This window comes from Mchenga conophoros, linkage group LG7, assembly GCF_057382185.1.
Source record: "Mchenga conophoros isolate Kocher_MC1m ecotype Shallow Benthic linkage group LG7, M_conophoros_male_GT1.1, whole genome shotgun sequence".
Taxonomy (NCBI): Eukaryota; Metazoa; Chordata; class Actinopteri; order Cichliformes; family Cichlidae; genus Mchenga; species Mchenga conophoros.
The window spans coordinates 43,640,282-43,650,470 of record NC_140532.1 but is presented as its reverse complement, the minus strand read 5'-3'; positions in this window follow the sequence as shown (position 1 = coordinate 43,650,470).

Here is a 10,189-nt window from a genome sequence, read left to right as displayed (position 1 = left end):
CCACTCCCACAGGTGCATTTTAGCTTTTGCCCCCAACAACACATCAGCACCTCCTATTAAGAAAACCCGGACTGATTTCCAATTTCTTACTTGAGAGGAAACACAAGTAGCTCGCTGTCACCCGTGATTTACAACAAGGTGCTGATTTCATTCAGCTCATTGGCCGTTGAGCGCGTGACGCCTTGGCGAGCAACGGCCCTCTGTCTCCGCAGCCAGATTGATGTGAGCGCTGGTGGCTACCTTATTAATGGAGTGCAAGAGTTATATCACCCCAAGGAAATACAACCAACTGCCCGAGATTGAGCAGCTGTGGCATAAAACAAAGACCGAAACCTAATCATCCAGACATCGCGGCGTAACAGCAGCAGCAGCAGCAGCAGCAGCAAATTTAGTCATAGGGCCGTTTGGCGCTATTGGAGTTATGTTGTTGTGTTTGCGGTGGGATTTGAGTGCGAGCTGCGCAGTTTGATTGCTCGGAATGATTTCTTTGCTTCATCTGCAGTGAAGTCGTAAAGTTGCCCTTCTATGCAATATTTACATTAAGCATAAAGCGTAGATCCAGAAACAACAAAACAGCTCCAAACGGGCGCAAAAGTTTGAACTGCACGAGAGTGCGTGGTAAAGCATTAAAGTGCACGTGTTTTCCTGCAGTTATCTAAGTGGAGCTGTTTACTGGAGCTCACAGACAAAAAATTTGAGTCTTCAAAGTCAGAAACTTCGACTCCGTGGACTGCTCCACTCGCCCATTGATCACTACCAACCCCTCAATAAAACAAACCTTCAGCACAGGATCGCAATGCGCACTTACTCCTGATTGGCTGATGCACACGCCACGTGACATCTCTCGCCTTCACGAGCCGGAAGCTTCTTCTTCTCTCTCCCTCTCTCTCTCTCTGTGAAGTCCGGTGAATGAGAGCCGTGCTCGTTAATTCAAGCCACAAATCGCACGCAATCTATGGGAGTCTATGGACTCTTTTCTGTAAGGCAGATAAAATAGCCTTCATTGAAACAGAATGGTCATTTCTTCCCCCCACTTTGAATAGAAAGCATTGTCAGATATCTTAGCCTTCGTTTCTCTGCAAAACGGGCAGAGCATTTTAGTCCTTAAAAGCATTTTGAGCGGTGTTTTGAAATTACACCGTAAGAACAGCAACACGTTTGTCCTCTTAGGTAATTTAAAAATATGTTTATTTTACAATGTCACAACACTATTTTTGTTATAAGACAAAAAAAGAGAAGCTCTAATTGTAAGGGAATTCCAGATCTTAGGAAAAAAACCCACAAGATCCAGAACAATCATATGCACAATAATATGGGAAAAACAGGAAGTTATAAAATCAGATATTCTCGGTAATTTATATTTAGTTAAAATAGTATTTTAAAACTGCTAAAGCCTGGCTAACCCACCCAGGGTTAGCCAGGCTTACTCACTTCAGAGGAACTAATTATTGCGCCTTCTAGTGGTTGCACAGAAGGGGAGAGAGATTTCAGTAGACAAGGAGACAGGAAGCACATATTCTAATGAGATGCTGGCAGCTGTGATGGTGTACATTTTATTCTTTCAAAATGGCGTGCACCAAACAAGGAAGAATAAACATGAATGTGAATTCCAAGCTGGAGAATAAACCCAGATAAATTGTTTTATATTCATGCCTTTTTGTAGATCCAGTTATATGAAAACCAAAGTGTTTCACAGGACCATATGGAGTTCCATGGAAAACTTTGGGTCTTTGTGGAATAACATAACTTGAAATAATGGTTTTCGTTTGACTTTGTCAGTCTGTCACATCGTTAGGGATGAATTTGGGTCCACTCTTCTCTACAGCATTGCTTCTGTTCATTGAGATTTATGGGCTTTATCTATGCACAGCTCTCTTAAGATCCAGCTGCAGCATTTCAGTCAGTCACCTTTGACTATAGAATACTTTGATATAAAGAAGATTTCATAGTCGACTCAATGTCTGCAAGGCGTCCAGGTGCTGATATGTGCTAATATAGTGTATTTGGTTTTCTCCAAATATGGTGTTGTGCATTGTTGCCAAATATCTCCATTTTGGTCCCATCTGTCCACAGGACATTGCTCCAGATGTTCTGTGGTTTGTTCAGATACAACATTACAAACCTGAGCCTTGCTGTCATGCTCTTATTAGACATGGAAGACGTTTTCTTGGCAATCCTTCCAAACAAGACACAGTTGTTCAGCTTTTTTCAGAACTTTACCTTTAACATTTAACACATTAACTAAAGCCTGTAGAGTTCGAGATATAACATTTTGCAGTTTCTCTGAACATTGCATGATCTGACTTTGGAGTGAATTTGTTAGGACATCAACTTCTGCACAGAGTGTGACATTGTGTTTACACACAGTTGAATGCTCCAGAGCAGCAAACCGCCAAAACCGATGCTTTTTCAGAGGTGCTCACATTTGCTGATGATCAATTAACCACGTACCTTTGATTAGCAGCACCTGGCTGCTACTTACCCTCTTAATTAGAAACAGTAATGGAGTACTTAGTTTTTTACAGGACTACATGGAGTCATGTGAAAAAGTTCCTTTTCCACATGACTGAATATATGGGCCTTTGCATTTACAATCTAAAAGTATGCTATCTCTGTTCATTCAGGCTTAAACTGTACTGTAATTAAGAGAACGTGTGTAGCTTTGGTTCCGTCGACAGGAATGTGTGTTGAAATTTCCAGGATTAGATTCATGAGTTTTGCACCAGAGTTATGTCTGTCCTCCTTTGTGCCATTTCTCCATTCTTGCCTCTGATGTACCTTGAAAGAGAAACATAATGCTTCCTTACACAATTACAGAGTCAGCACCAGTTTGCTCTGCAACTCCATGTGTTTATCTACTGGACTGTGTTTTGATCATACTGACAAGTAGGTTAGGAAAAAGTGAGGAGAGAAGCAAGCTGCAAAGTTAACAGCCTGCTTAGTCAACAGTATAGTTTGCTCCTTCCTTTCAAAGCACATCTGACGGAGTCGTGCACCTGAACCCAGTGTCACCAAAACAGATTCCCGAACATCTTTATTTAGATGCTTTGGTGACAAAACAGTATTAAAATTGCTCAAGGTGATACTGCCTTCAATATAATCTCTTAAGCCCAGTCATGTCCAACATGTACAAATACGAGTGTCTGCTCTTAATGTTTTTTATTTTTATTTTTAAATAACCATTTAATATTAATTAATGTTTAAATGCATATTTCTTATGTAAAATGACAAATAAGTCTTATAATTGTTATTATCATTTGGTCTTATAATGGGCGGTATCCTGCTGTTGTCCATCTGCACATAAATGATTCGTATTTGAATGTAAATGTGCGTACGCAATTATTTACATTGTGATTTTGTAGATGGATAGATAAAGAAGGGAAAGTACTTTCTTGAGGCATTTCAAGATCAATGTCACCCACCTCCATTGTGCTGGGAATGAATTAAACATGATTTATTTAGCTGTGAGTCATATGGACACTGGATACCTGACTTGAGTGAGAAGCTTTAACTCCAGCATCAGTTTGCATCTGTTTTCACTACAATTCCTCCTCTAATGTCGCTGATACCTGATTACGGAGGGCTTTTAGGTGCGTCACACCTGACAGAAGAGCCATTTGTGTTGAGACGCAGATTTACTGGCAATCTGATTTAAGTGGCACCTTCAAGGGCATGATGGCGCGTCATGGAACCTGGGATTTTGACTCTCGGTTTCCATGAGGAAGAGTGATATAGTGCTGCTGTGCTGATTCATCTGTAAATGTGTCACTTGTAATCTGGAGAATGGGCAGCAGCCATGCATGCATTGGCAGAAATTCGCAGCCTGTCTGTCTGACTTTCGTGTGCTTTATGGCAAGAAAACTGAAGATGAATGTGAAACACAAAGTGAGGAGTGAGGTTTCTGACTGCGGCATGTGGCATCAAGAAATGAAGATTTAGTAGTAAAACACAAAGACATATTTTACGTATCTGAACATAATTAACATCAGTACTTGCAAAATCCTTTTATTAAACTTGCTTTGTTTTCATCGGTCTCTTTCCTGCCACTGGAGATTAGAAAATGTATCCACTGTGAGTGGCACTTTGAGGACAACCCTGACAAGCTCAGCATGTTTTTTCTTCAAATTATGTGTGTGTGTGTGTCTGTCTGACAACCTGAAAGTACCACTCTTTGTCATTTTGTACAAATTATGGATCCAGAAATGCAGCATCGCTCGAGTACATAATAGGACACTGCTTTGAGCACAGCAACTTAAATGAGGGGTTATCTGAAAGTCTGACGTCAGCTGTGCCTTTCCCCTTTGCTGTTCTTTGATCATTTCTATAACCCCACCTACAGATAACAAAAGAAAACTTCTCTGGAATAATAATTCTGTATTAAGCCTGGAGAGTCTAATTCTGGGCAGCATGGTGGTGTAGCACTTAGTACTCTTACCTCTCAGCAAGAAGATGCTGGGTTTGGAGGTTCTCAGCCTTTCTGTGTGGCTTTTGCATGTTCTCCCACAGACATGTTGGACAGAGATGGTTGTGTGTCATTTAGAGTGTTGACGGTGCAGCACCTGGGTCCACAAGTCGAAAAGTCCTTTTCCACTAGCACTTACTCGCCTCGACTCGGCTGACATGGCTCAACTTGACACATCTCAGTTTCTGATGTTTTCCATTACAATTGAGCACCGGATGGGCACATGAGCATTAGAACCGGACCACAGAGCAATGGAAGTGTGAGGGACCAAGCAACCAAAGCAAAGAGGACACAGGCAAAAAGGTATCTTCAAAAAGTGTTTTCTTTATTTTAACCCCCAAAAAGTCCAAAATTAACAACATTCAAAAACATACTTAGCAGGCCCGTAAAAGAGGTCAACTAAATATAACGCTACGAAAAGTAATTTCCAGAAACTTAACCAAAACAAAGTGAGACACAACTTAACTCACAAACTGACCTAATTAGAAAGATGCATGAGGGTAGCTTTTATAATGATTTGGCCAAACCATTTACACACAATAGGGGGAAAACAAAAACATACTAATATTAACTAAGCACAGAATAACCTAACTAAACCTAAAACACCCCTGCTCCTGGTAAGCCCATGGTTGGTCCTGCTGAGCAGGCATTTTGTTCCCAGAGTCCTCAGCCTTTTTGCCCAGACAGGAAACAGCCACCGCCCAAACCCAGGGAACTCAAAGAAAGAGAAACATAATTAATATAACAAAACATTTTAGAAAAACCACACGATGCTATGTGCGCGCCTCGTAATATCAGTGTTAGGTTTAACCAAATGATCAACAGTGTTGGGGAGTAACGGAATACATGTACCGCCGTTACATACAAAATATGAGTAACTGTATTCCGTTACAGTTACCGTTTAACAAGGTGGTATTTAGAATACAGTTACTTTGTTGAAATAAATGGATTACATGGCGGTACTTCCCTGTTTCATATTGTGGCGGGTCAGGACTGTTTGGGTTTTGTTTGACAGCTGTGATGTTCTGTTGTTCCAGGCGGCAGCGTTACGGTTGCCATCGTTACAGGGTGAGGCTCTCTCTCTGCTTGTTTTCTGGGTGAGAGAGCGCCTTTTTGTTGTTGTTGTGCTAAGCTAATAGGCAGAATGCTACAGGAAGAATGTAGCCTCATGGGCAGTGTAGTCCGTGCTGCAGGGAGAATGGACTGCCATACCTGTTATGTGTCTGTGAGCGCGAGGAGGGAGAAAAAGGAAAAGTACAAGCTGTCACGGAGCAGAAACGGGAGCTGGAAGCATGTAAATATAATAATAACCACTGCAGCCAAGAAGAGTGTCTGACGAGCCCAGTTGTAAGTAAGGGCTTTGGAGTTGACTCGACTGTTCGTGTTTTCCTCCAAAAACAATAAGTTCCGTTGGAGCAGTCTTTCAACTCCTCTTTCTGTCTCTCGCCAGCAAAGTTGACCCACACAACAAAGTAAAGCTATTTTTCGGCTACGTGCCTGACACAGAACCCACCGTATTAGTCAGAGGTCCCTTTACTACGGTCCGGAGCCGCGGACCTTCAGTAACAGTAATAAATCACAGCAATAGCACATTCATGTAGTTGTAAACAGCATGATAATATATTAAGTAATCCAAAGTATTCAGAATACGTTACTCTCATTGAGTAACGTAACGGAATACGTTACAGAATACATTTTGGGGCATGTATTCTGTAATCTGTAATGGAATACATTTTAAAAGTAACCTTCCCAACACTGATGATTAATGAATTATATTAATGAAGAAAACTGCAAAACAAACTAATAAAGTGGAAAAATGGACTGATTTACCCCTGTGTGGCTGATGCCATCACAGGAAGAAGGCGGTCATGTCGTATGAATCACATTTTCGTTTGCATCATGTGGATGGTTGGGTGCCTGTGCGCTTCTTACTGGGTAAAAAATAAGACCAGGATGCACAACAACGAGTTTCTCTGTATCAGGATTTGCATCTCGGTGCAGATACGTCAGCACACCTTTAGGCGACTAGTGAGTCTATTCCGCCAGGATAATGTTAGACAGATAGTCATAATGTTATGTCTGATCGGTGAAAGCACCAGTCAATTTTCATAGTTTTTTTTTTTTTTGAGTTTTAGCTCCAGTTTTATTTTAATCCTTATTTGTGTTTTGGGTACTTTTCTTGTCTGTCTTTCTTTCTCTTTTTGTGTGTTTGTGTGTGTGTGTCCTTTCTGGGTCTCAGTTATCTGCTCTCCCTGTTTTATTTTGGTAAATACTTTTCTTTGTGCCTCATCCTGTCTTTGTTCTTTTCCTGTCCTTGTGATGGCCTGCTCTGCTGTGAACTGTTTGTGCTCACCCTGGCCTCCCTTGCGTAAATTTATTCTTTGTGCTTTCCTCCAGTCTTGATCAACTAGCCAGTTTTTCCCACTTCCTATTGTTTGTTTAGTGGTTTCTCTGAGTTTCTCGTTCAGACTGGCTTGGTTATATCTTCAGTTTGATATTCTGCTTCTCCCCTTTTGTTCATCTGTATGTTTAATCAAGTGATTACAACCTCACTTCCCTGAACTATAAAAAAAGTGATTTTAGTTTAAGTTCATTGAATAGAAGTAGGATTGTGATTGCTTTGTGTGTGCTCTAAGGAAGCCTATTCAACAGTTTTCTTTAGTCTGATTCTCCACAGAGTCAGTGGAAGTTCTGATAGAGACCCCCCATCCCCATAATTTATTGCAATCATGTGCCTTTCATTTTAGCTGAAAGGGTTGATTCCTGCCAAGCAGGGGTGCAGTGTTTCTGGAAATAATCAGCCGAGAGGAGAGGTTATAAAACTGTTAGACAGTTTAAGTCACCCTGACCAGACTGGAGTTAATGAGGATATAGAAGGTGTGTGTGTGAACCTGAAAAGCTCCTTGTAAAGTGAACCTGTTAGGCATTCATTATTTATCGTGATCAAGCGTTGCCATGGGTCTCCGTCTACTTAGGAGGACTTCACGAGTTTGGCACCAGGCCTTGAGTGTCAGTTTCTACTGCCAAGTGTTTCTGAGACAGCCTGAAACAAAGAGCCCAGACTCAGAAATACAGAGTTATTTCCTGGGAATATAAATGGAGAAACTGACACATTGTTCCAAATCTAAAGTCAGTGCAAGGGATGGAAGATGCAAAACATGTCACTGACACATGACAAGAGAAAACACCAGACTATCACAGAGCCAACACAAAGAGACAGACAACCATTTGCCCTCACATTTACACCTCTAGGAAATTTAGGATCAATAATTATCCCAACTCCACTAACTGCTTGTCTTTGAACTGTGGGAGGATCCTAGAGGACCCGAACAGAATTCACGCAGATACATGGGAGGAACATGCAAACTCATCTGAGGTGACTGTGTTAAGTACTGCACCACTGTGCTGCTTTTCCCATTTGTGTACTAAACATTCTTACACCATACACAATATAAACAAAATCTCTACCGTGGTTAAAAGTTTGCAAGAACCGAAACTGCTTGGATAAAAGTGAAGACAGTTTGAATAAATGCAATGGAAAAATAACAGCACTCGTGAAAATGCTAAGTGACACCTCGGTTTGGAGCAGCTTCTCAGGCTGACTTCATTTAAGGCGTTCTTCACTGATTCATTTTGCACTTCTATTAAACTGGAGGGCTCACAAGAGACCACTTAAAACAAGAATGAGTTTTGCCTCCATCTCTGTGCGGGGACACTTTGGCTGTCTATATACAGAATGTATATTAATAATATTATTATTGTTATCATTACCATTAAGTGAAGATTTGTCCTGCTGGTGATGCTAAATAAAAGAGCTAGGGATCACCAGGGTTATTAGGGTTTGTCTTATGGATATCTGGTAGTTGTTGACACAGTTTAGTTTGAAGTTCTTAGAAAATATAAGAAGAGTCTCACTGCTTTGCACCCACTCAAAACCACTTTGGACATTTATTTGAGCAGTTATTTTGAAGCATTATCTAAATGAACCTTAATTAAATTACATTTTAATGGAGACATAAAAAGTACATTTGTACAATCACCAGTTCAATCTGATAAATGCAGCTTCAAACCTGCTGACTTTGCTTCAAATTTAGGTTTAACAAGCTTTCCTATTTTAACTTGTACTTTCACCCTTGTATTTGCTGTTTTAGCACAGATTTCAGTTTGATTTTCTTTCAGTGGCATCTTTCTCTCTCTTATAACATCCCAGGCCAAACCCTGCCAGATAAAAGAAACAGTTCTCACCTTCTGATGGAGGTAGCATGGCATAAAGGAGTGGTTCCAAGGGCTTGGCGAAGAGCAGGAGGTATTCTGATCCCTAAGGAGAAGAACTTCTCATCCATCAGCCACTTTCGTCAGTTTAGCCTGCTGAATGTAGAGGGAAAGATCTTCTTCAGTGTCTTGGTCAAAGACTATCTACTTTCTTGCAAAGAAATAACTATGCTGACAGATCAGTGCAGAAGGCCAGCATCCGGGGCTTCTTGGGATGTCTGGAGCATGCCACCGTCATCTGGCACCAGATTCAAACTGCCAAGAAAGAACGAAGAGACCTTCATCTGGCCTTTTGATCAGTTCTGCATGAGATCTTGTGGATGGCCTTCAACTATTTCAGTGTACCAAACAACATCACAGGACTGGTCAAGACCTGTTTTCAGGATTTATAGTTTTGTGTGAGAGCTGAGAACACCACCACAGCCTGGCAGCATCTGGGAATTGGAGTTATGGCAGGCTGCACGATTTCTCTTCTGGCATTTATCATGACAATGGAGTTGGTCATGCGGGCATCTTGGTGGGTAGTGGGAGATGAGAGACTCAGTAGTGGCCTTCATCTTCCTCCCATTAGAGTCTACATGGATGACATGACCATCATTACGAAAACAAAACCATGTACTAGGTGATTGCTATAAGCTCCGGGAAAACATCGAATGGGCAAGAATGGAGTTTAAGCCAAGTAAATCTCACAGCATCTCCATCATAAAAGGAAAACTGACAGCCGAGCAATTCTATATCAGTGGAGAACCAATTCCAACAGTCTTAGAGAAGTCCATCAAGAGCCTGGGACAGTGGTATAATGCAGATGTGGCAACTTGAACAACTAAGGCAGAACATGGCTAACGACCTCAAGCGGATTAACAACACTGCACTCTGAGGGAAACTGAAGCGCTGGTGCTTCCAGTTTGGGTTATTACCCAGACTACTGTGGCCGTTGACAGTGTACGAGGTCTCACTCAGTCATGCCAATCAACTAAAGAGGCTAATGAGCTCCTACGATAAGAAGTGGCTCAGACTTCCCAAATTCCTCAGCAGAGTTGGAATCTACAGTGAATGGATACTGTCATTGCCTATCCCTAAATTGAGGCTTGAGATCACACTCACGGAATTCCGGGACCCAATAGTGAGAGGCACTGCTCCCACCCTAGCAACAGGGAGGAAGTGGACCCCAGCCACAGCTGTGCCACGGGCCAAATCTGCTCTTCGCCATTGTGACGTGGTGGGTCACGTCCAACTTGGCAGAAGAGGATTTGGTCTTGGAGCAGTAACACCTCTGTGGCAACAGGCATCTGTAACCGAACGTCAAAAAATGGTGGTGGAGGAGGTGCGTCGACAGGAGGAAACAGTAAGACATGCCAGAGCCATAGCGCTGGCCAAGCAGGGTCGCTGGATGAATTGGGAGAGTGTTGAAAAGAGGAAACTCACATGGAGTGAAATCTGGGGAATGGAGTCCAA